At 40.8% G+C, this 25,910-nt stretch overlaps 1 protein-coding gene across 6 annotated transcripts in view; it reads right to left on the bottom strand.

The window, feature by feature from the left end:
• OSBPL3 (oxysterol binding protein like 3) overlaps nucleotides 1–25,910 on the bottom strand; it is a 206,296-nt gene that overhangs the window by 113,738 nt on the left and 66,648 nt on the right. For 4 of the 6 annotated variants that reach the window (XM_004265641.3, XM_033420562.2, XM_033420561.2 and 1 more), the window contains exon 2: nucleotides 12,770–12,820. The exons of 1 other annotated variant lie outside the window; for it this stretch is intronic. The gene's annotated coding sequence lies outside the window, so the exon portion shown is untranslated. The remainder of the gene's footprint in view (nucleotides 1–12,769; nucleotides 12,821–25,910) is intronic. One more of the 6 variants, XM_033420558.2, reaches the window with a different exon arrangement.

The following is a 25,910-nucleotide window of genomic DNA, read 5'->3' as shown; positions in this document are numbered from 1 at the left end:
GCAACTTAAAGATTAGTAGTAATGATTGTTAAGCCAGACTGAATATCCTTCATTAACCTGAGTTAACAGGGAAAAAGTCCTCTGTGTAAGCACACTGATCTATTTCCAAGGAGCCATCCTCCTTCCCTCTTCACTGGAATTATTTGGGATTACATGTGTATTTCAGAACATTTTAAGTATCCCTTCCTTTTGAAGTCTCCTTACCATTTTCTTTGGCCACAAGAGAGATCATTTCTTTCTTTTCTCTGAACTGTTTGAAATGTTTCTAGTGTCCATAGCTATGCCCAAAGCGTGCTTCTTTAGGGATGTCATCACTTTTTATCACTGAACAATGCTTTTTGTTGGGTCAGAAAGGAATCCAGAGATATCCTTCCTTGCATTATTTTCTCAGTCTTCTTAAAAATGAAATGATCAGCAAAACAAATCAAGAGTTTATAAGAAATCAGCAGAATAAAACTGCCAGTGGGTTTTATCAGCACATTTGGCATCCCTTCCAGAGTTACAGTCTCTGGGGAGAAAGCATCATCTGTAACCAGTCTGGCAATCCATAATATTGACCCTACTACAACATACTTTCTGTGGTTTCTCTCTCCCCAACCCCCTTACCTAGAAATTTACCTTTAGGCCTGGATTTCCAAAGGCCTCCTTCTTTAAAGCAAAATATTCCCTTCAGGGCTTCCCTGGTGGCGCAGTGGTTGAGAATCTGCCTGCCAATGCAGGGGACACGGGTTCAAGTCCTGGTCTGGGAGGATCCCACATGCCGCGGAGCAACTAGGCCCGTGAGTCACAACTACTGAGCCTGCGTGTCTGGAGCCTGTGCTCCGCAACAAGAGAGGCCGCAATAGTGAGAGGCCCACGCACAGCGATGAAGAGTGGCCCCGCTTGCCACAACTTGAGAAAGCCCTCGCACAGAAACGAAGACCCAACACGGCAAAAATAAATTAATTAATAAACTCCTACCCCCAACATCTTAAAAAAAAAAAATTCCCTTCTAGAATCATATTTTCATCATGAGAACCATCCTAACTTTCTTGGTGAGACAAATTGGATGATCAAATCTATGCCCCACTTTTAATGTTTACTTTGCTTAGTCCTCATAAGCTGCACGTTGGCAAACAGCTACAGGTATTACTATAAACTCCCTGCTTCCCAGGTGTTTTTAAATGAATTACTGAAGTTCTCTCCTCGGCTACTGGTCTTCTCTTTGCTATGCGTATTGTTCTCTATCCAATCAAGTTTCAATGGTTCTTCCTTCCCATCAAATTTCAGTTGAACTCTCTTGATCAGGTTAGCAGATCTCTTGCCAAACACACTTGTCCTCAGAGACGCCAAGAGTCTTCCCCGCACACCAAACCCTGTTTGTCAACACTATCTGTGCGACAGTTATTTGTACACTTTCTGCATCCTCTTCCAGCTCGTGGTCTACCTTCCCCAGAAAGGTAGGAATACCGCACATCCCCCTGGAGGTCTTCAGTTTCCTACCATGACATCATAGCACCAGAGATACATATGTGGTTTCTTTTAGTGTATTTTTATGCAAACCAATGAACAGGGTGATGGTTTGTAGATCTGATATTTTGGCAGCTCATCATGTATGCCTTGGCTTGCTGTTCACCACTATCCATTTTCCTTCCTTTAATCACAGAACTCTCAAGTTTAGTTGGGCACGAGCTCATCTAATTAGAGGCTACATTTCCAGCCTTCCTTGCAACTTGGTGGGGACCAATGAGATGTGAGTAGAAGCTGTGCTAAAATGATGTGCACATCCCCTGTCCTTTCCCCATTCCTGAGGACTGAGAGATAGCAACAAGTAGACCCAGAAATGAAAGCCACTGGTTGAAGATGTCAGTGTCACTGTACAAGCCCAGGAATAACCATATCTGGACAGTTACATGAGAGAGAAATAAACTTCAATCTTGTTACAGCCACTTAATGTGGGGGTCTCTCAGTTACAGAGATTTAGTGCAAATAATGCAGGCCCTAAGAAGGTAGCAGGTCTTACAATCAGGAATCTTGGGTCACCTCTGTACCCTTCAACAGGAAGTTGCCAACCATCTCTTCAATGGTCAGCTTGCTGGGCCCAGAAACAGGAACCCTTGAACCATTGGCAGTAAGAATCCTCACTGTTTGAAAAAGCAAAGAAAGCTACTGTTTCCAAGTTCCAGGAGTGTATTAGCTCCTATAACAACCCCCTATTCTTCAGTAGGCCTTACGGTAGAGATCCACCCTCAAATCATTTCACCTTCTCCAGCAGGACGGGCCCCCTGTATGTTGCATGTGTCACCCACGTGGTCCTGAGAGCCACTCTAGAGCAGGAGCGCTGAATGTTCTGGGTGGAGAGGGATGAGTCCACAGGGCATATGCCCATCCCTCCATTCTTGAATATGGTAAAATCAGAAACAGGCTGAGTTTGCTTCTCCTTCTGCAGTTTAGCCACCCTGACTTGTCTCTAGAGGAAGAACCACTGATGGGCAAAGGTGGGCTAATAAAGGAAGCTATAGTGAAAGACAAGAGGATGAAAGAGAATAACTACGCTGATGACAATTCAACTCAATTCATATCGATTAAGTCCCTATTAAGTGTCCATAGCTGTGCTAACCCTAAATGATAGAAACAAGTGACAACTAAGCAGTAGTTTAATCCAAGGAGTAAACTGCTCTGATCAAGGAGATAAGATGTGTGTAGATGAAATGAGTCAGAACACGGTTCAGGGTGGGCTATCTAGTAGGTTTGGTGGACAGTCACAGGGAAGAGTTCAGGGGGGCTGAAGCTGTGAGCTTTGAAAGAAGTGGCCTGAGGGGAGCCTTAAAGATGTGGACAGGACTTGACTAGGTAGAGAGGAATGTGGAGGGCGGGGAGGGCACCTCACACAATATTTCCCAAGCCTGGCTGTATGACAGGATCACCCTGGGGAGCGTCTACAAATACCAAGGTGTGGCCCCACTCCATACCAAGTCATCCAGATGCTCTGGGATGAGGCCCGGGCAAGCTCCCCAGGTGACTGTGATGAGACACGAGGGTTGAGAACCACTTCCTAATCTTGTATCCAGAAATGATAGATTTACTCCACACAACTTCCCTCTTTCATTTTAGCATTTAATTTCATTTTAGTATCTAATGCCAGACCTATGTCTACTGCATCTAATTTGTACCAAATTAAAATGCAGAGCAGGATGTGACTTAGTTTAAAGGGTAAGAAGAGAGAGCGCCACCCAAAAACTTAAAATAACATCTTGTGGTTTGAATTTTATCAGTGGGTGTTGCGATCCTCCCTTAACTGACAACTGCTGGCGGAAGCAGGGTAGATTTTAACAATTGGCAACCACAGACGGCATTTCATTATTGATCTAAAGAGACTACCCATTGAGTCACTGTAAAATGTGAATGTGATTTCTTAAAACTTCTCTATCTCCCATAAAAATCTACTAAAGTCTTTTCAGCAATGGAAACATTAAGCTAACAATGAATAATGCTCCATCAGCGGTACCTGAAAGCTCTCAAATAACAAGAAACGAAATACCTAGTGGTTGTGGTTAAGGTATCAGATATACACACTTCAGGTTGTTTGTCTCCTTAACTAAAAATAACCCTAGGACTGAACCCTAGCTAAGCTTCAAACAAATTCTGTAAAAGAATTCCCCGATATATATTCGGGGAATATTGCCAGGGCAATAGTAAACAATCCCTTGTAAGAGGCCCAAAAGAAAGCAACAAGTCGGTAACTTAGCAAATGTAGGTGGGAAGGATAAAGGACACAGGGAGCTTTCCTCTCCTAGGGGATGGACTACTGCAAGAAAATGAGCATGAGACACTTTAAACCAGTACAAACTGAAAAACAGTTATAAGGAGAAACAGAATGAAAAGGCAGAGAAAACAGGTTTAAAAAAAAAAAATGAAGTGGTTATTGGTAGACTAAAGCTAAAAAGGCAAGAAAAAGGTAAGAGCAGCTCTGCCGCTAGTGCTAACCATTCATGGCTGTTTTTTCCCTCCAGTAGAGCACGTAGGTCAGAAGCAATTTGAAGATTGTGTCTAACTCTTGCTTTGTTTTTCAATTTCCTACAACTAGCATGGAGCCTGGCATGTGGCAGGTTATTTATCAAATTGATGCTCAACATCCAAAAAACAGAACAACCCAATTCAAAAATGGGCAGAAGACCTGAACAGACATTTTTCTAAAGAAGTCATGCAGATGGCCAACAGGCACATGAAAAGATGCTCAACCTCATTAATCATCAGAGAAATGCAAATCGAAACTACAATGAGGCATCACCTCACACCTGCCAGAATGGCTATCACCAAAAAGGACACAAATAACAAATGTTGGTGAGGATGTGGAGAAAAGGGAACCTTCATGCACTGTTGGTGGGAATGTAAATTGGTGCAGCCACTGTGGAAAGCAGTATGGAGGTTTCTCAAAAAACTCACTACAGAACTACCATATGACCTAGCAATTCCACTCCTGGGTATATATCTGAAAAAAACAAAAACACTAATTTGAAAAGATACATGCACCCCAATGTTCATAGCAGCGTTATTTACAATTACCAAGATATGGAAGCAACCTCAGTGTCTATCAACAGATGAATCAATAAAGAAGAGGTTTTATATATATATATATATATATACACACACACACACACACACACACACACACACACACACACACACACACATACACACACAATGGAATACTACTCAGCCGTAAAAAAAAAAGAATGAAATTTTGCCATTTGCAACTACATAGATGGACTTAGAGGGTATTATGCTAAATGAAACAAGTCAGACAGAGAAAGATAAATACCGTATGATATCACTTATATGTAGAATCTAAAAAATAAAACCAGTGAATATAACAAAAAAGAAACAGACTCACAGATATAGAGAACGAGTGGTTACCAGTGGGGAGAGGGAAAGAAGGAGGGGAAAGATAGAGGTAAGGTATTAGGAGGTATAAACTACTATATATAAAATAAATAAGCTGCAAGGATATACTGTATAACACAGAGAATATAGCCAATATTTTATAACTATAAATGGAGTATAATGTTTAAAAATTGTGAATCACTATGTTGTATACCTTAAGCTTATATAATATTCTACATCAACTATACCTCAATAAATAAATAAATATAAAAACAAAACCAAATTGATGGCCTGTGTCCCCTTCCCCTTCCACTAGCTTCTAGAAGATTTTATCTCAGAAAGAGGAAAATAAATACTCTAAAGTATTTAGAAACTGAAAAAAATTTGTAGAAAGATGGATCCTAATTGTTTAGGAGTTTGTATCTAATGAGAATGTAACAAAAAAGTAATAAGTAACAGAAATTACAAATAAGAAAATCTAAGTCAAAAGTGAGATGTAAATTATCAGAACTCTAGCTGGATTCCAACAGGCTAATATTTGAAATAATTTTCAGCAACCAGGACTCTGCTCTTCACTCAATTCCCCTATTTGTGTATTCATTGCAGATATCAGTTGAACGAGGGGGGTTAGCACATTTGAGGGTGTTTCAACACACCATTCTGTATTTAGACAGCATCTGTCATCAAAGAAGTCCCGGTGCTATGCAAATGGCAACTCCCTCACCTCACACCCAGAGGACGCCAGCAAGGCAATATGGAGAGCAGTGCTTCATCATTTGAGTTGGAGCAGAATGATTGAAAGCAGTAGGAGGGAGGGAGAAAAGACAGGAGAGCGCTCATTAAGGCTGTAATGAACCCTGAATGATCATGAAATAAAACTGCAGCATGTGAACTAGAGCTAGCCAACAGAACTTTGGGTGCTATCTGACACTGCAGCCTCTAGCCACATGTGGTTACTGAGCACTTGAAATGTGGCCAGTGCACCTAAGAAACTGAAGTTTAAATCTTAATTTTAAATCGTTTATATTTTCATAGCCACATGTGGCTGGTAGCTACCATATCAGACATCACAGCTTTAGACCACACCATTCTAAACCACTTATTTTCTCCCTCCTTTCCCTAAGCACAAAGTGAGAACACCTCGGGATATTTCTGCCTCCTGAAATCCTCCAGGTGTGTTCTCACTCTTACCAACTCTGGAAAAGTCAATGGCTGGTAGACGGCTGAATCATCATTGGTATGGTGGTCAAACTTAAATGTATTCAGTCATCTGGGAAAGTTTCTTCCCCATTCCTTCCATTGTTTGGAGACAATGAATTAAAGAGTGAAAGAGGCTACTAGTTTTCTACGTGAGGTGAGCAGGGATTTTTAGTAATAAGCCCAACTGAAACTTACAGGTACTTCAAACTGTGTCAGTACAGAGATTAGCTTCTCCAACAGACAGCTCCAATGGAAAACCACTAGGAATGTTATGAAAAGATATGTGAAGTTCACGTGTCATTTAGGAATGGCTTATAATGGCTGCTCAGTTTAAAGACAAGGGTCTGTGACATGAAGCACAAGATCATATTTCAGAACAAAAAAAAGTATTTTCAATTCAAACAATTATCAGATGCCAATTTTTTTAGTAGATGAACATATTTACCACTTTCTGCTATCTTCAGATGGCAAAAAAACTCCATCTTCAGCCAACCAGGTGCCCTTTCACAGAGAGTGGGGAGGAAGGGGGAGAGCCTTTTAAAAGGGTTCCTGCACAATTTGCAAAGTCCTAGAAACAGCTCCACAAAGCTGCCCAGTAGTTATCTTTTGGCCTGCAGGAAAAAGCTGTTGTTACTTTGGTGAGGAAATGAGAAATCCACTAAGAAAACAGCCAATTTCCCAACATTCAAGTGTTTCCATAATCTGATATTCGATTACCAGCTCAAATGTATTGCCCAATGTAATTCCACCATTTCAGGCAAACAGATACTCTTAAGAGTTCCCCATTCAAAACAGGCATTCTCATAAATCGCTAATAAAATATAGATTGGTATAACCTCTTTAGGAGGCAATTTGGCAATAGAAAAGTTGTCTCTCAAAAATAAAGGCAATAAGCAACAATTCCCAAAGATAAAACAACTCAGGAAATATGGCTTCCAAAAGCCTTTGCCAAAAAACCCTTAATGATGATGAACCCCATCAAATGTTAAATTATCAAGAATGACAAAGCCATGGAAAAAAGACCAATGGTTAACAGTGCATTGATTGGGGTCAAATAAGTGGGGGAATAACCAGGGGAAGTAGAGCTACTAAGTGTTAAAAGTATAAATCCTAGGGCTTCCCTGGTGGCACAGTGGTTGGGGGTCCGCCTGCCGATGCGGGGGACGTGGGTTCGTGCCCCGGTCCGGGAGGATCCCACATGCCACGGAGCGGCTGGGCCTGTGAGCCATGGCCGCTGAGCCTGTGTTCCGCAACGGGAGAGGCCGCAACAGTGAGAGGCCCGCGTACCGCAAAAAAAAAAAAAAAAAAGTATAAATCCTAACAAAATGAAAATAAAACAAACAACAAACATCTGATATCAGGGGAGGGTTGCTGGGCAAAAGAGTCAGATTGTTTATTACATCGTTACAGCTTGCCCAACCCATTCTCACTCCCAGGCCCTCAGAGGTTTTCATCTCTCCTCTGAATTTAGAGAACTAATCTTCTTTGGATAAAGAATAACTTTTCAACAGACTAGCCATTTTTTCCTTTTGTTAAATTCAAGTAAGATCAAATAGGATATTTTACTTTTAAACCTACGTTTAGCTTGAGCTCAGTCTTAGACAATTATTTCTGCCCCTCATTTATTTCTCTCTCCCTCTATGCATCCCTCCTATTATAGGTACAGAGCCAAGCCTGAAATTAATGTTAACATTGGTTAGTTTATGGTTGAGATTTTTGCGTAATATTTTAATTTCTCCTTTGAGCTTTTTGTTTGTTTGTTTTGCTTGATCTTTAAAAGTGAGGAACACATATCATTGAAATAAATGTAAAATAGTAATTACTTTTCTGATTTGTATGGTTCATTTTCCTAAAATGGTCACCTGATCTGTGCTTCTCTTATTTCCCTGACACTCACCAATCTCAGATTCTGACTCAAATACCCTCACCAGTCCTCTTCAGCCTCTGACCCTCCTTTCTCTGGCTGTGCTTCAGTTTTTAGAGGAACACTACACTTCAACATGAGAGAACTGTCCTTTGTCATACCTCCCCACAGTTGACAGGCAAGGTAATGCGGGCCTCCCAAGAACGTGGAAAGTGTAGATAAGAAAAACAGCAGGTCTGGGGTCTTTTAACTGGAGGTGTGAATGGAAACTACTGACGCTGGGAATCCCAACTGTGCTGTTGTTACACATCAGTGGTGACACACCAACACACACAAACTGGATTTACTGGAAGTGAAGGCAGTTATACCACTAAGACCTCTTGCAATACCTAGACAGGTTCTTTCTTTTCTTCTTTCTTTCCTTTCTTTCTTTCTTTCCTTTCTTTCTTTCTCTTCCTTCCTTCCTTTTCTCTTTCTTTCCTTCTTTCTTTTCTTTCTTTCCTTTCTTTCTTTCTCTTCCTTCCTTCCTTTTCTCTTTCTTTCCTTCTTTCTTTTCTTTCTTTCCTTCTTTCTTCCTTTCTCTCTCTTTCCTTCCTTCTTCCCTCCCTCACTCCCTCCCTCCCTTCCTTCTTATCTCTCCATACATCCTTCTCTCTCTCTATTTCTCTCACTCTCCCACACACACACTCTCTCCTTCTCTTTCTCTCTCTGCCCTCCCCCCACCTTAAAAGAAACCCTTCCTCCCCTTAAAGGAAAGTCAAATAAACAAAGTCTATTAGGTGACTTGGAGGAAGAAGGAGGGAGGGTGTTTGGGTTGAGGGAGGGAAGATGGAAGAGCCATTAGGAGCATAGGGTAGCTGCATCCACATTTGTAATTGGATACAGTCTGCTCTACCACAGAACTCCAAGAATGCATTCCAGGCATGACAAGCTTATCTGACAACTCAGAACAAGGTAGCTGTTCACGTTTTTTGTTTATTCCATAGCAAAAGTCAGTGGTCTTGTTTGGTATGGGTCCTCCTCCTCCTGCCTCTTCCTGTCCTCTATCTTTTAAAAGGTGTATCAGAGCAAAAGCTGCAGAAATCAAATTTTACCAGTTCAATAGATCACGGCTCATCAGGTACCACACAGACCAAGCTAAACAAGTAACATATTAAAAAAAAGTCAGATCCCGAAAGGTAAGGTATTTTATAAGTTATCTATACATATATGCAATGTTTCAGGAGTTTGATTTTAGCTTCTAATTTAAGCTTTCACTTTTTTGACAAGTGAGACAACAGACACAGTCAGCTTCTATGTAATATACCAGCAGTCATGACCCTTCCTAGAAACAGCAGCTCAAAAAGACTAAGAAATCAAATTTCATGATTGAAAAATAAAGTTGTTATCCTGGGTCATAATTATTCAAAATGTGCTATGCCAAATAACAGTCTCACAGGGCTGTCTGTGGGAGAAAAAGCAGGTCCTCACAGACCGGTCCCCTTGGGAAATACTGCTCCTGTATTCTCTGTTGAAGACACAGTGTAATATGTATTGGCACATTGAAGGTTCTGAGAGGTCCTGCGGTTAAAACAAGCAAACTACGATAAAAGCCAAATGGGTTAACTTTGTTCAACCCGTTCCAAACCTTTCTGACTATGGTATCTATTCTCTGAGGTAATACTTCGACATTCCTTCAGCCTGATGATCCAGCCTAGCTTGAAAGCTCAATTATCCTATGAATCCATGAAATGAACTGAACTCTTAACCTTTAAAGGCTGGTTCATATGTCACACAGATAAGAGCCTAACACACACAGGCACCATTCCTTGGCTGTGAATCAGGCTCATAACAGCCAGTAGTAACACTTGGATACCCTGTGCTTAAAGTTTCATGTCTAGACTTGAGAAGTCTAGAGAATCACGAAACACCATGATCGTTGCATAAAAACCATAAGCAATGTTCAGAGACTGGGAACGTGCTTCCCTATTTGACCCAATCTTCCCTAAAAGTCCCTCCCTGGTCTCTCATTATCACTTATCGTCCTCCAAACCCAACTTCCCCACTCCCCTTCCTCCTTGCTTTCTGTAGTTTACTAAGCAGACTCGATGCTTCCCATTTCAGTCTGAAATTACCCTTAAGAGAAAACATCTGCATAGGAAGTCCAACATCATTTGGAGGAAAGAAGTACCCCCCCAGGGAATGACATTCTCGGTTAACTGGACAAAGTGCTCAAAGAAATCTTGGGGAAAAGATCTCAGAAATTACTCACACAACTGTTGTGCAGGACTACCTAAACACGTATCTCCTCTCAATGTGCACTATATTTACCCAAGTACACAAGAAATGGGATCAACATTTAGTATTCACTTAACAGATGTTTATTCATCACTTACTATTGGTTAGGCACAATTCTAGGCATTGGAGATAAAGCAGTGAAGAAAGTCGAAAACACTACACTAGAAACACCACCACAGAACAGACTAGCAAATTCAGTAATACCAATCCATATGATGACTTTGGGGAAAACAATTTCTAAATGGAAGAAGGCTGACTTTAAGATTTCAGAACCGGGCTTCCCTGGTGGCACAGTGGTTGAGAGTCTGCCTACCGATGCAGGGGACACAGGTTTGTGCCCCGGTTCGGGAAGGTCCCACATGCTACGGAGCGGCTGGGCGCGTGAGCCATGGCCGTTGAGCCTGCGCATCCGGAGCCTGTGCTCCGCAACGGGAGAGGCCACAACAGGGAGAGGCCCACATACCACAAAAAAAAAAAAAAAAGAATTCAGAACCATCTTACAAGGTACAAGGAAACTTTCTGCATCCATGAGGACGTGGGAAAGGCAACAGATATTTATTTTCTATCTATCATTTCTCAGGCATCATGCTAGATACTTTTATAAATGTTACATTTTTTAATTCTCAGGACTATCCTTTGACTTAGGTCCTAAGCTTTATATTACAGTTAGAAAAATGAGACAGAGCTAGTGGCCAAACTTTTGTAATCTACCTGACTCCAAATCCATACCTTTTATACAAGAATAGTGAGGTTAGACCTGAAACTGAATTCATGGCTACTTCAAAGTTACATTTCTAATGTGACCTCATGATGGCAGAGAAAAGATATCTCAAAGTACAGTGAGGTAGAAGAGTAAATATCAACATCACATCAAAAAATTATCTTCATGGGGCTTCCCTGGTGGCGCAGTGGTTGGGAGTCCACCTGCCAATGGCAGGGGACACGGGTTCGTGCCCCGGTCCGGGAGGATCCCACATGCCGCGGAGCAGCTGGACCCGTGAGCCATGGCCACTGAGCCTGCGCGTCCGGAGCCTGTGCTCCGCAACGGGAGAGGCCACAACAGTGAGAGGCCCGCGTACCGCAAAAAAAAAAAAAAAAAAAAAAAAAAAATTATCTTCACAAATTTGTTGAACTCACACCTCCCAATTTTAAAACTAACTACAAAGCTACAGGAATCAAGACAGTGTTTACTGGCAGAAAGATAAACATATAGCTAAAAGGAGGGAAGTAAGAATGTAGAAATTAAACTCTCACTCTTATGGTCAATTCATTTTGACAAAGGTACCAAGACGATTCAGTGGGGGAAAGAAGAGTCTTTTCAACAAATGGTGCTGGGAAAAGGAGATATTCACATGCAAAAGGATGAAGTTGGATCCTACTTCATACTACATACAAAAATTCACCCAAAATTGACCAAAGTCCTAAATGTAAAAGCTAAGACTATAAAACCTTTAAAAGAAAACACAGGGTAAATTTTCCTGATCTTGGATTAGGTCAGAGTCTCAGATATGACACCTAAAGCAAAAGCAACAAAGAAAAAAAAAAATAGTAAGTTGGACTTTATTACAATTAAAAACTTCATGCTTCAAAGGATAAAATTAAGAGAATGAAAAGACAAGCCAAGAACAGGAGAAAATACTTGCAAATCATATAGTTGATATGGGTCTATTATTTAGAGTATAGAAATAATTCTTACAACCCAACAATGAAAAAATAACCCAATTTTTTAAGCGGGCAAAGAGCTTGAATAGACATTTCTCCAAGGAAGACACACAGGTGGTCAATAAGCAGATGAAAAAACATGCTTAACATCATTAACCGTGAAAGAAATGCAAACCAAAATTACAAAAAAAGAAAGAGAACCGCCTGGAGGGGTGGGATAGGGAGGGTGGGAGGGAGGGAGACTCAAGAGGGAAGAGATATGGGAACATATGTATATGTATAACTGATTCACTTTGTTATAAAGGAGAAACTAACACACCATTGTAAAGCAGTTATACTCCAATAAAAAAATAAATTTTAAAAAAAAGAGAGAGAAGCAAACAAAAAGGCAGACAATAACAGTGGTTAGCAAGGATGTTGAGAAATTGAAACTTTCATGCTCTTTGGTGGCTATGTATACTTTGAAAAACAGTCTGTCAGTTCCTCAAAATATTAAACGTAGTTACCGTATGAGGCAGCAATACCACTCCTAGGTATATACCCAAGAAATTTGATGTATGTCCACACAAAAACTTGCACAAGAATATTCACAGCAGCAGAATTCATAATAGTTAAAAGGTAGAAAAACCCCAATATCTATCAACCGATAAATGGATAAACAAAAATAAAATATCTATATGGTATGGACTGATTGATTGTGTAGTCCCAGAATTCATATATTGAAGCCTAATCCCCAATGTGATGGTATTTGGAGATGGGGCCACTGGGAGGTAATTAAGTCATGAGGGTGGAGCCCTCATGAATGGGATTAGTGACCTTAGGCTTGCTTCCTGTCTCTGCTCTCAGCCACGTGAGGATACAACAAAAAGATAGCCACATACAAACCAGGAAAGGGGTGCTTACCAGACAGCAGATCTGCAGGCACCTGGTCCTTGGACCTCCCAGCCTCTAGAACTGTAAGAAATAAATGTTTGTTGTTTAAGTCACCCAATCTATGGTAATTTCTTATGGCAGCTTGGACTAAGATACCAGACAATGAAATATTATTCAGCTACAAAAGGGAATGAAACATTGAGTCAAGCTACAATGTGGGTGAACCCTGAAAACATCATGCTAGGGACTTCCCTGGTGGTCCAGTGGTTAAGACTCCGAGCTTCCAATGCAGGGGCCTCATGTTTGATCCCTGGTTGGGGAACTAAGATCCTACATGCTATGCAGTATGACCAAAAAAAAGAAAAAGAAAATATTATGCTAAGTGAAGGAAGCCAGATAAAAAAGGCCACATATTGTATGACTCCATTTACATGAAATGCCCAGAATAAGCAAATCTATAAAGACAGGAAGTAGGTAAGTGTTTGCCTGGGCTTGGGATTTGTTTTGAGGATGATGGAAATGTTCTGGAACTAATTCCAGTTGCACAATTTTGTGAATGTACTAAAAAATATATCACTGACTTATATACTCTGGATTCTACATATAAGTGATATCATATGATATTTGTCTTTCTCTGTCTGGCTTACTTCACTTAGCATGATAAACTTATATACTCTAAAAGGGTGAATTTTGTGGTATGTGAATAATATATCAATAAAAAATATCTTACCCTCCTAAAAATAATCTTTGAATCAAATAGAATCTGATATTAGTTATCTATTTTCTCCCACAAAACCCACTGGCATTGAGGTGAATCTACTTTTGCTGAATCAGATATGTAACACCGGGATCTAGTCCTAAGATTCAAAAAATAAAGAACTATTCTGTGCACTGAAAGATAAATAAACTTCAATAGGAAAGTTCTGAGAACTCCACCATGACTAAAATAGCATACTCAACTGAAAACAAACAAAATTATATCAACATGGGAGCCTATAACTTCAGATTGGGCTCTATAAAGTCTTCAGAATCCATATGCTCTAGTGACCTCATGGAAAGGAAAGAATGAAACAGCAAGTCAAAGGTCAAAGTCAACTCCAACACATGGAAACACCAATATGAATTATGTCAAGACTTGTCAATCCTGGCTGCCTCATTAGTCATCCTAGAACTCACAAACAGATTGTGGAGACTCCTCTTCTGAGAGGCTGTTGACAATCATATCCACAAATGAAACATGGGTCCTCCAAGACCTCAAAGGCTTTCTTCTATCACGGTAGGCAGTACTGGCTTAGGTCACTGAGGGCCTATTTACAAGCAATCAGGGGTCTAATTAAAACCCTTACAGAATGACTAAAAGCCAAATCTGGACATGATGTTAAAATGATGACCTTCAAGCTCAAATCTGGATGTGACGTTAAACTCACCTTGAAGCTCCAAAACGGTTGGTTGATCTTTGATCTGTATGCTTGCTTTACATTTAGCAATGACTCAGGCCCACATTTAAAAAAAAAAAAAAAGAGTTACTACATCTCTAATTCTCAGAAATACCACCATGTAGGTTAAGATAGACATGCACGTGTACACACATACTCACACAGACCAACCCATTACAAGTCAAAAGAACCACCCAAGCTAATGAAAAGCCTGCAATTCATTGTCTGCAGTCAAAAGAGCAAGATAGATGGAGCAATCACAGATAATTCCAAATTTTGAGAGGTTATATTCCCAAAAGGTAGTTATAAATCAGCTGTTTGAAACTTGAAACACATTTTCTCATAGAAATCTGTTAGCTTGTGGTCACAGACCCAGGTGAGACCAGGGAGACCAATGCAATGCATGTGAAGCAGAAAGTTGATGGCACTTCCTAGAGGGGGAAAATGTCTTCCAAGTTCAACTCCTAATGTAGCTCAACAGTGGCAGTGCCCCGGCTGCAGCATGGGGAAATAGGGTGCACACTCTCTGGTCTTGTCCTTCCCCAGATATCCTAAACTGGTGAACAAACAGGCCCTGGGCCACATGGGAAACCCACCCCACTCCCATTCAGACATATGAATCCTTCACAGGGGATCTCTCTGTGACTGCGAGGGCCTGTGGCTTTTTGCTGTTTTCCCAAAGTTTTAATTTCAGTAAGTGTCTGCTTATCCAGAAGTGAAAGCAAACAAGACTTCTCATTACAGAATTTTAAAAAATATTTTTTAGTTGAAATACAGCATGCATACAGAAAGTCAAATTACTGGATTTTTAAAAAAATGCATTTCATAGGGAAGATACATGAAAAGTAGTGACTTTCAGCAACTTCTCAATGTCTCTTGTGGTCAGTACAAATTCTGTTTTTCATCACCCTTGTGTCCTACACCCAGCACAGAGGCTGTACATAGTGGGCACCTCAAAGACGTGTGGGATCTCTGTACCTTTAACTTCGTTAGTATTGTGGATGTAATTTATTTTAAAAAATACCTTAGAATAACTTACATACACTGTGAGAGTGACCTTGAGCAATTTGCCTCTTTGTGCCTCAATTTCCTTAACCAGGGAATCATTCTCGCCCAGGGAATTGTGTGGCTGAGTGACCAGAGTAGGAAGGAAATTAAATTTTCAGTGGATACCTTGGTGCCTTCAGAATGTGGTTTCACAAATACATGTCACCCATTAAACAATCGAAGAAACGTAATGCATTATGTGAGTCATCGTTACAGTAAACCCCAAATGAGAACTGGGAGCGTGTGATAACTCGGGACGCCCTCCCTAGCCCTTCTCCCGCCATCTCATTGTCCCTCCTCCGGCCCTCCTCAGACTTATACTGAGCTACTGGCTCAAGCCCCATCCTCAGTCTGACCTCATTCTAGCCTGACCACCTGGTTCTGATTCACAGCCTTGCTGTCAACCCTGCTATTTGTGCTTCATTCTCCAGTCCTGCTTCAGAATTTCAGGTCAAGGATCTCTGTTCCTCCTCTAACAACCAGCCACACTCTCACTGACCCAGAGTTTCTTGGGTGAAAGTGATGGATCATCCTCCTTACAGAAAACCACGGGGCTAATTCTGAATTCAAAGTTTGCTTATTACCTTAGGGTCAGTACAGAAAAGGGAGTGGGGTGGGGAAGGAAGGGTTGAGTGACAGTTTTAGAACCAGAAGAAAAAGCAAACATATAAGTGTGACCATCAGGGTACTCTGCAGTATTGCTCCACACCCCCTTCACACACACAGTATCAGAGAGGGACCAATTAAGCCAATTCCTCACCTTAGGGACAGCAAATACATTCCTAGAAGATAGTTTCTGTCAATCGTGATAGATTATCTATCAAGAAAGGGTCTTCACTAATCTCACTTCTTTCTTTAATAGGCCCACAAAAGAACACAGGGCACACTTGCAGAAGGCAGCTCATCATGTCTGGGGGGTCAGGACTACAGTCTTAGTACAGGCACTTACAACAGGGCTCCTCTCCTCAGCACCCTTCTCTCTGAGAACCAGCCTCGCCCCGTGCCCTGCCCCTCCCTGGCCACTGGGATGACCCAAACCAAGGGCAGCCACTGCACTGACCAAGCTGAGCCAACCAGATTCTCTTTGTCCAGAATTCATAAGTAGACACAGGGATCAAGGCAGTCTCTGATGGCCACTGAACTTAAAGACAAGTGGGACCGCCGGGGACAGGGGTCGGGGGGCTGGGGGGAGGTGCTATTTTTCACCAGGTGCTGGGAAAGCAGAGATGAGAGGGAAAAAGCAGGGAAAGCAGAATGGCTGGGCCTGTAGACAGAGATGGGCAGACCAGAGACACAGAGAAAGGCAGAGCGAGACACACAGGAAGACAGACAGACAACACACACATGCAGTGAGACAGAGCTAGAAGCCAAGTAACAGATGCACAGAGAGACAAATCAGATGGGGAGGCCAGCGGGGGTGGGCGGTCTGGTGGGGAGAATGGAGGACCGGATGGATCTCTGCTGTGTCTGAGGCCCTGCCAAGTTCCAGCTGTGCCTCTAGCTTCCTGCCCAAGGGCTCTGTGAGCTACGCCTGCATCAGTCCAATAAAATCCCCCCTTTCCTGATCCAGTTTGAGATACTATTTTTCACCTATGAAATAAGAAAGTAATTTTGAGTATCAAAATGCAACGAGAGGAGGGATTGGCAGATTTTGACACATATTGCTGATAGCGGCATAAATAAATAAAAATGTTTGGGAAATCCATTTAATGACTGTTATCAAAATGCTATAAAATAGTCTTACCCTATTATGAATCTTACTCAAGATTCATAACAGGTGAGAAGTGGATACAACCTTAATGCCCAACATTAGAGGATAAGTTGAGCAAATTAGGACTAGAATATATTATTTTATACAATAAATAATATTGCTTCTAAAGATATTTGTGAAGAATATAACATGTCAATTATTCGTGTTTAAAGAAAAATACTAAATATAAAAGTGCACATTGAAAATAAAAATCACAGGAAATGCTCAAAGAGATAATAGGGGCTACATTTGGATGGCAAATCCAAGGGGGTTTTTCCCTCTCTTTTGCTTATTAATTTTCTGTAGTTTCAACGTTTTTATAATGAGAATATATTCAAGATGATATATTTAATCACTTAAAATCAAATGGTAGGGGGAGTAGTAAGAGTCTACCCCTTACACTTTTGTACTTGTTTTTCTCGAGTCGTAACTTTCCTATTACTGTAGTATCCAGTGTGGATTCCTACACAGAACTGCCAACTTGAAGAAGCAAGGTCACCCAGTTAAGCTCCTTGCTAATATTGTCACTCTGACATTAATTTCCTAACATTTCCTCAGTGCCAGCCTACCTTGTGTCAGGCTGGGTTTAACTGGTGTGGATACTCTGCTGGGCAACTTATGACTTTCTGAGTCAGCCAATTCCATTTTTAAATGTTTTGACAATGTCAAGGATCTCCAGCTTAATCAGCTGCTCCGAGGCCTATCTGAGCATTCACCAACCTGATGGTGGTCAGAAGACTGTTCCATGTCCAAAAAGATCCCCTTTCTCCCAGGATATTTAGATCTATGACTGTGCTGCTCAAGGTTCTGCTTAGGAATCAGAGTTGTCCTGTCACAAGCTGGTTGGTTGTTTCCTTTCTTTAAGGATGATACAAATCAGCTATATAGATTCTCTTTCTCACTTCTTTTTTGTGTGCATATGTATGTATATGCAAAGGGACAAGGGAGGGGGCATAAAAATGTATCAGTTTTATATATGTCTTCGGATATTTATAACATAAGAGCACAGTGAACCCATACATATAATGAATGCTCAAAAAATGTTATTAAAGATTATTAAATGGCATGAATACAGAGTGTGGTGTTTTAAATTCCATATATATGAACACAGAAACCAACAGTTGAGTCAGAAATTATCCTGGTAGGCCTTTCACTGACCTATGGCTACCATAACAAACTCCCCTCGGTTTCCCCTTTTAACATAAATCCCAGAAGCATGCGGAGAAGGTGAGGTCGGTATATTTACCTGACTTTGTTAATTGCTGTCTGGACCTTGGAACACTAGGAAGGATGCCCACCTATAGTAATATGTGGCCAGACACCTTTTCAAGAACAGAAGAAATAGTCCAATTCCAGCCCAAATACTCTAAGACCCAAGATGGTCTCCACATCTCTCGTGGCCAGGCCTCTCAATTCACAACAAAAACTTTCTTCCTTCCAAATGGCCAGTAGGCAGGCCTGCTTGAAGGGAGAGGTACTGAATGTCTCAAATGAGTTCTACAAGGATGGCTTTCCTTCCAAGTTAAACTCCTGAGGTAGAAATCCCTCCCTGCAAGAGCTATCTCCAGCTTCTCAGAGCTACAAATGCATTCAGGGTCCCCATTCAGATGGGAACGTATCACTGCCTTTCTCTATCACTGTTTGTAGCAAACAGTATCACTGGGTTACATCCAGGAGGAGAAAAGCGGGAAGAGAGGTGGGTTTCTCCTAACGGTGTGTTTAAGTCAGGCTTCCTCCTTTCCACTTTACTGTGGTTACAGTTCAGAGAGCTGGCTGGGTGGACAAGTCCAACTTCACAGCCATTACTGTACCCACCTTTGTGACATGGAAAGGTTGAGCAGAATAACTGTTTTGGATTCTGCGGATCACTTTTAAGACAGGATGGCAGAGCTGGAGTTAGAAAGATAAAAAGCTTATTCTGCTTCATCAAAGTGATCCTTAAATAGCTCCGGAGGGAAACCTTATCAGCCCTCAGTTTTGCACTTGTGTGATGAAGAGGAAGACACAATTACTAGATGTGCTCCTATAACAGGGATTGGTATGCAGTGGTAACCAGAACCTATTATTTCTTTATATCTAGAACAATTACTGCCTAAGTGTAATCTGAATTGAGGAAAATGATAGCGACCTATTTTCAGCTACAGAAGCAGTGGACAACAGTTCATAAAAAGCTCTCTAGCCTGCAGTTTGAACAAGTCAGGTCATGTCATGCCCCTGTTCAAATTTTTTCAGTGTTCACTTATTACCTACAAATAATAGATGTCTGGCTGCAAACCAGAATCATCCATAGATTTATTTCATTTCAGACTGTGCCACCACGCACAGCTTGTGGGATCTCAGTTCCCTGAACAGGGATTGAACCCAGGCCACAGCAGTGAAAGCCTGGAATCCTAACCACTGGACCACCAGGGAAGTCCCATCCATGGATATTTAAAAAACAAAATGCACACTCACATCCTCTTCCTGAAGATGGCAATTCAACAGTCCTGGGTAAGAACATTTTTTAAAAATCCTTCCAGATGACTAAAATGCACAGGATTGAGAGCTACAGACTTACAAAAGGGAGTCTCTGGTCTTCTGTGCTACACACGAGGCTTGATTCCCGTAAGTATCCACCTCACATTTCACCTTCCAGCAACACTAATCCACTTGCAGTTCCCCACAAACCGCCCCTGAGCCTTTGCAGCAGCCGCCCTGCCCCCAATGCACACATGGCAGAGTAGTCCCTCTTGAGGTTGCAGCTCTAATGACGCTTTCTATCCACTCCTCCCTAACATTCCCAGACACACAAAAGAAAAAGAGAAAAGAGTATCAGCACACTACTACAGAAAATCATCAAATCACAAAGTAAGAGAGCAAGAGAAGAAAAAAGGAACAAAGGAATTACAGAACAGCCAGAACAGAATTAACAAACCGGCAATAAGTACATACCTATCAATAATTATTTTGAATGCAAATGGAATAAATTATCCAATCAAAAGACACAGAGTGGCATGGCACAATGAATTAAAAAAAAAAAAAAGACCCATCATTACTCTGTCTACAAGACACTCACTTCCTATGCAAGGACACACACAGACTGAAAGTGAAGGGATGGAAAAAGATACTCCACGCAAACAGAAACCAAAAGAAAGCTGGGGTAGCAATACTTATATCAGACAAAACAGACTTTAAGACAAAGGCTGTAATAAGAGACAAAGAAAATCATTACGCAGTGACAAAGGGGTCAATCCAACAAGAGGATATGATATTTGTAAATGTTTATGCACCCAGCATAGGGACACCTAAATATATAAAGCAAGTATTAACAGACCTAAAGGGAAAAAGAGACAGTAACACAATAACAGCAGGAGACTTTAATACCCCACTACATTAATGGATAAATCTTCTAGACAGAAAATCAATAAAGAAACACTGGCTTTAAATGACACATTAGATCAAATGGACTTAACATTCCCAGGCTGGCACACACCAGGCTGCCCTTGCACATACTTTATTCTAGCAACTGTATTTAATACAAAGAAAAATTCTGTTTGCATGTCTGTCTCCTTACTGAATTGTAAGCTCCTGGAGGGAAGACACTGTTCTTTTTCATCTTCATACCCTGTAGCCTCACAAAATACTTGTCATACGGTAGGTACTTAATAAATTTCCCGTGAACTAACTAATAAATGCACCATGTGAAGGCAGTGTAGCCAAAACTATAACAAGGAATACTGATGACATTATCTTGTTTTAGTTGAGCAAAAGAAAACCTGAGTGAATATAATCACTAATTTTTACTCAATTAGATTCTCCATTGTGTGCCTTGGGTTCTAAGAGTTACATAATAATCCTCAAGTACACTAAAGAGAAAGCTCTTGGGAATCTTTGATTCAGTTAGAAGCAACGCTGCTCTCATCTTATGTCCAGAACTTATTTCAAGGGGAACCACATGACTTCAATTCCAGCCTTAGATATTGATGAAAGAAATCTCTGAAAGAAGCTGGCAGGGGAGTTGGCAAGACGAAGATATATTGTATATGCAGTTTAGAGATTTCTGAATAGCATTTTGCAAAGCTACAGGCTTACAGGATTTAAAATATGACTCAGAACACCAACTGGGATGCCAACGTTTTTATTTTTAGATTTTTCTAGCAGAGAATATGGCTATAAATTCAACCTACTCAGTCTACAAATCCTCTAAACTTCCTCCTAGAGAACAGAAAAACACTTGGCATTTCTCTGGGTATTATTTTATTTGCATATATAGTTATGCTGGTGAAATTCTGGTAACTAAGGAAGAATTAATAATGGAAGCTCTAAATGATTCCCATGATTACTGCTTAAGTTGGCAAAGTATCCTCAAGCACAGAAGAAACTCGCTCGTGGAAACGTGCACGGGCAAGTTGTTCAGTTTTTTCCACAATGGTATGCTGGCTTGTAGTTATATGTGTTCTCAGACAAGTGGCAAGGGGACAGTAACAGAAGGACCACAATTCTGAGAGAGAAAATGGGACCAGAGAAAATTCAATGGCATGGTAAAAATATTTTATGCTTTATACCATCTGTGCTTTGCTGTTCAGCACCTTAACTTCTCATTGTCCTGTCCCTTTAAAAAATCACTTTATTGAGGAATAATTTACATACAATAAAATGCCCCCTTATAATGTACACTTTGATGAGTTTGGACACATGTATATGCCTATATGACCACCACTTCAAGCAACATATAGAATACTTCCCCCACCCAGAAAGTATCCTCATGCCCTTTTGCAGTCAACTCCCACACTCCCACCTCTGATTTCTATCACTAGGATTAATCTTGTCTGTTTCAGGACTTCATGTAAATGGAATCATGCAGAATATGTTCTTTTTGTTTCTGCTTCTTTCTCTCAACAATGTTTCTGAGTTTCAGCCACGATGTTGCTTATATCAGTGGTCCCTTCTTTTCCACTGATGAGTAGTATTCCATGGAATAAATAAATATACCACAATTTGTCTCTTTACCAGTTGATGAACATATGGGCTGTTTCCAGCTTTTAGTGGTTCTAACAAAGCTGCTATGAACAGCTGTATAGAGGTCTTTCTTGGGCAAATGCATAGGAGCAGAACTGTTAGGCTGAAGGGAAGTGTGTTTAATGTTAGAAACTGCCAGTTGCTCTCCATGTGGCTGTGCCTTTTTACACTCCCCCCAGCCAACCCACCAGCCATGCTGACAGCTCCAGCTGCCCCAGATCCAAGCCAACATATAATAAGTTTCAGCCATGCTGGTGGGTGTGCAGGTCTACCTCACTGTGGTTTCATTTACAAGATTATGAAATCTATGTCCTTCAACTTTCAACCTTTTCCTCTTTCTATAGAACACAAGCAATATGATATAATAAAAGATCAGTGGGTCCGTTTCTGGAGTCTTGAATTTTATCACCAACTTTGTCACTAAATAGTTGCATGATGCTATAAAGACCACCTATCCTGACCTCAATGTTTTCCTATCGATAAAGTGGTTAAGTCAGGCCCAGTGAGACTTATATTCTTGTTCTAAACAAAAATGAACATAAATGAGTTCTGTTGAAAGCAACATATTCCTTTCATAATAGTTAAGCATTATGTTTGCATAATGTCCCAAAGTTTTCAAAGAGGTTTTGTATATATCCTATTTAATGCCAAAGGAATAACTCTCTCAAAACACCACACATCAACAAACAAACAAACAAAAAAAAAAAGGAAGAAGGACTCATCAAGAAAGGAGATTTTATTTGATGTAAGGCTCCCTCCTCTGCCTGGTACATCAGATCTGCTCTGCCAAATCAGTGAAGCTTAAACTCCCTTTCACAGTCATCAGAGCTTAATTCCAAATTGCACCTGTTTTTAAAAAAACCTTTATGATTCAGGAAGCATAAATAATCCCCTTTGATCATTTATGTTTTACTCACTAAGCTTTAAATTGTATGGAGTGAATCAAACAGCAAAACATTGGGTTTCACTCGCTATTTTGCCTTATGCATACACAATACTCCTTTACTCTTGTTAAGCTTCACACATCTAGCAATGTATGGAAACTAAGCAAATTCCAAGTTAGTCCTCATCCTTTGGGTTCCCATAAAGGCAAGGTGAGGCAAAGTTAATGATAAAGGTAGGAAAATACCACACATTCTTTATGAGGAAACTTAAGGAGTCAGAAGAAAGGGTAAATGGTGATCAAAGGTGAGAGGGAAAGGCATGACAAGACATTAAAGGAAATTAGTTTTCAGTTCCAAACAAATATGTGCTGGAAAAAAATGCCAATAAAACATCTGGTGTTCGGGGGGTTTGGGGGTGGTGGTGGGGGAACAACACTTTTTATCTTCAATTCCTGTCTAAACGAATTATATATTGCCTATCCAAGAAACAGATTACACTTAACAAAGATTTCCCAAATCTTGTTCCAAAGATATCTCAGTATATGCCAGCAGAAATAGAATAAAACTTTCATTGCTGACAGCAAAAAAGACATGGGCTTCAGTGGGATGTCTATTTCAATATGAATGGGGAAAGTTGAGTTGCAGCTAAAAAAAAAGATCACATTACATGTGAAAAAATATATGCAGTGTACTTCCAAGGTCCTTTTACCTATTGGGGAAATGGAAAGCAATCCACCCACCATCAATTCAGTTTGTCATTAACCTTTCCTGGGTCACTAACTTCTTTAAAAATCTAATGAGAGGTATGGTCCAGTTTTTCCAGAAAAACAATCATATGGCTTTTCACAGCCCCAAGAGATCTAGCTCCATGAAGGCCTTCCATGGAGCCTTTAAGGGACCCTAGGTTTAGAAGGACCCCTGATTAAACAAATTCACCAACGATATTTCTGCTAACAATAATTCAAATATGACCTATATCCAAACAGAGGCAGGCAAATCTCTCCTAATCCAAATCCCAAATACATACATGGTAGAATCTGAACTTGACTTTTGTAAATTCCAAAAATTACTTAACATTCTCACAGGAAGCACATGTTCCGAGGTACAAAGTGGGCTGTGGAAATGCTCCCAGAAATACATTCCCCAACCACTGCTGAGAAGTATGAGCAGTCATCTGAGTGGGTGGTGTCAGTGCCTCCCATTTCTAGAATAGGTCTAGTCTAAAAGAAGAAACTCCTTATGGGACACAGAGGGAGGAGAGTAAATGGCTAGTAAAATGTATGTGAGCAGACTGGTAAATGTGACGTAATTTGGAAACATTCAGAACTAGAGGTGAAAAAGAAGGAGTCTGGGAATTCTGGGTCGTAAGGCAGGTGTCTGTCTGTAGTAGGTAGAAAAATGGCCCCCAAATACATCCACATCCTAATCCATGGAACCAGTGAATGTTACCTTTTATGGCGAAAAGGACTTTGCAGAGATATTATTAAGTTAAAGCCCTGGAGATGGATTATCCAGGATTACCCATGAGGGGCCAGTGTAATCACAGGGTCCTTATGAGAAAGAAGCAGGAGATCAGAGATAGTAGAATGCAATGTAATGAGATGTGATGATGGAAAAGGAGATGTGATGTGGGACCTTGAGCCAAGGAATGCAGGTAGCCTCGAGAAGGTAGAGAAAGCAAAGAAGAAGGTTTTCCACATGAGCCTCCAGGAAGAGTACAGCCCTGCTGATGCTTTGACTTTAGACTCCTTAGACTTTTGACCTCCAGAACTGTAAGGGAATAAATATTTATTGTATTTAGTGGTTTTAAGCCACTAAAATTGTGGCTTAAAACAATTTAGTTTGTAACAGCAGCAACAGGAAGCTAATACATTGTGCGCTATCTTTCTTTTTTAAGGGGTTAGGAAATGAAGAGAAGTACAAAACAGCAGCTTATGGAAAAAGTATTTTCTGATGAATGACAAATACCTCCATCAATAAGGCTGAGAACAGTTCAAATATGGCCCTGAACCAATAACATATGGGGAAGTTATGTGGTATAATGGAAACACATTGGACTCGGAGTTAGAAAAGCTGAGTTCTCACCCTTGCTTGTCCATGTAGAGCTATGTGCCATCAGGCAAGCACAACCTCCTTGGGTCTGAGTGACTGATCTTTAAAAGGAAACATTTAGACTACATGAATTATAATGTCTCCTTAACACAGGCCAGAGGACTTCCTCTGCTGACCAGTGGTCAGTTTTCCCATTAACTAGTTCTTACATGTCTTATCTTCATCCCTGTAACAGCCTGTGAGGTTGGCCACACTTTGCCTATTTCAACCTAAAAGAGGTCATTTGCCCACCATTGCTGAGATTCAAATGCAGGCGTGTCTGACTGGGGGCCTCCTCCTTATCCACTGTGTTATGCTGCCTTTCCTGGTCAAGGTTTGCACTGTGGGTCTACGGATCTGAGGCAGTTCAGAATACAAGAGCAAGGAGACTCCCAACCCAAATCAGGATCATGGACATGCTAGAGAAAGTGAAAGAAAAGGGGGTTGGGGGTAGGGAGACCAAACTGCCTTACACTCAAGCAGTTTAAATGCTAGATATTCAAAAATAAAACTTTTCTTTTGAAAAACAAAAGAAAAATGTCAAGACACCAAGTGGCCTCAATGGGCAGACACCCTACTGTTCCGTAAGGTAGGATGCTCTATTACAAACCAGTGACCCTTCCTTCCTTCACATTCCAATTCCACACTGGGACTATGCTGCTGCAGCAGCTCCAGCCTTCATGGTTCATGGGAGGAGAATGGAAAGGCTGCTACCCAAAATAGTTTAATAAGGCCAGCAATGATTCCTGGAGTAATAACAGGCCAGGCAGGCAGCTGCCTGCAGAATTGGGCCCAGCTGAGAGGGGGTTTCACAGCTCAAGTTTAAAATGGAGAATAAAGAGGACATTCATTACACGTGTTCAAGGAGGGAAAGCTCATTAGTACCATCTGCAAACTCCCAAAAAGGGAGTCAAATATGAGGCGATTCAGCTTGACAATTTATTAACACTGTCCCAGAGTTCAAA

This window comes from Orcinus orca, chromosome 9 (assembly GCF_937001465.1).
Source record: "Orcinus orca chromosome 9, mOrcOrc1.1, whole genome shotgun sequence".
In the NCBI taxonomy this organism is placed as follows: domain Eukaryota; kingdom Metazoa; phylum Chordata; class Mammalia; order Artiodactyla; family Delphinidae; genus Orcinus; species Orcinus orca.
This window is presented reverse-complemented; position numbering and strand designations above follow the sequence as displayed.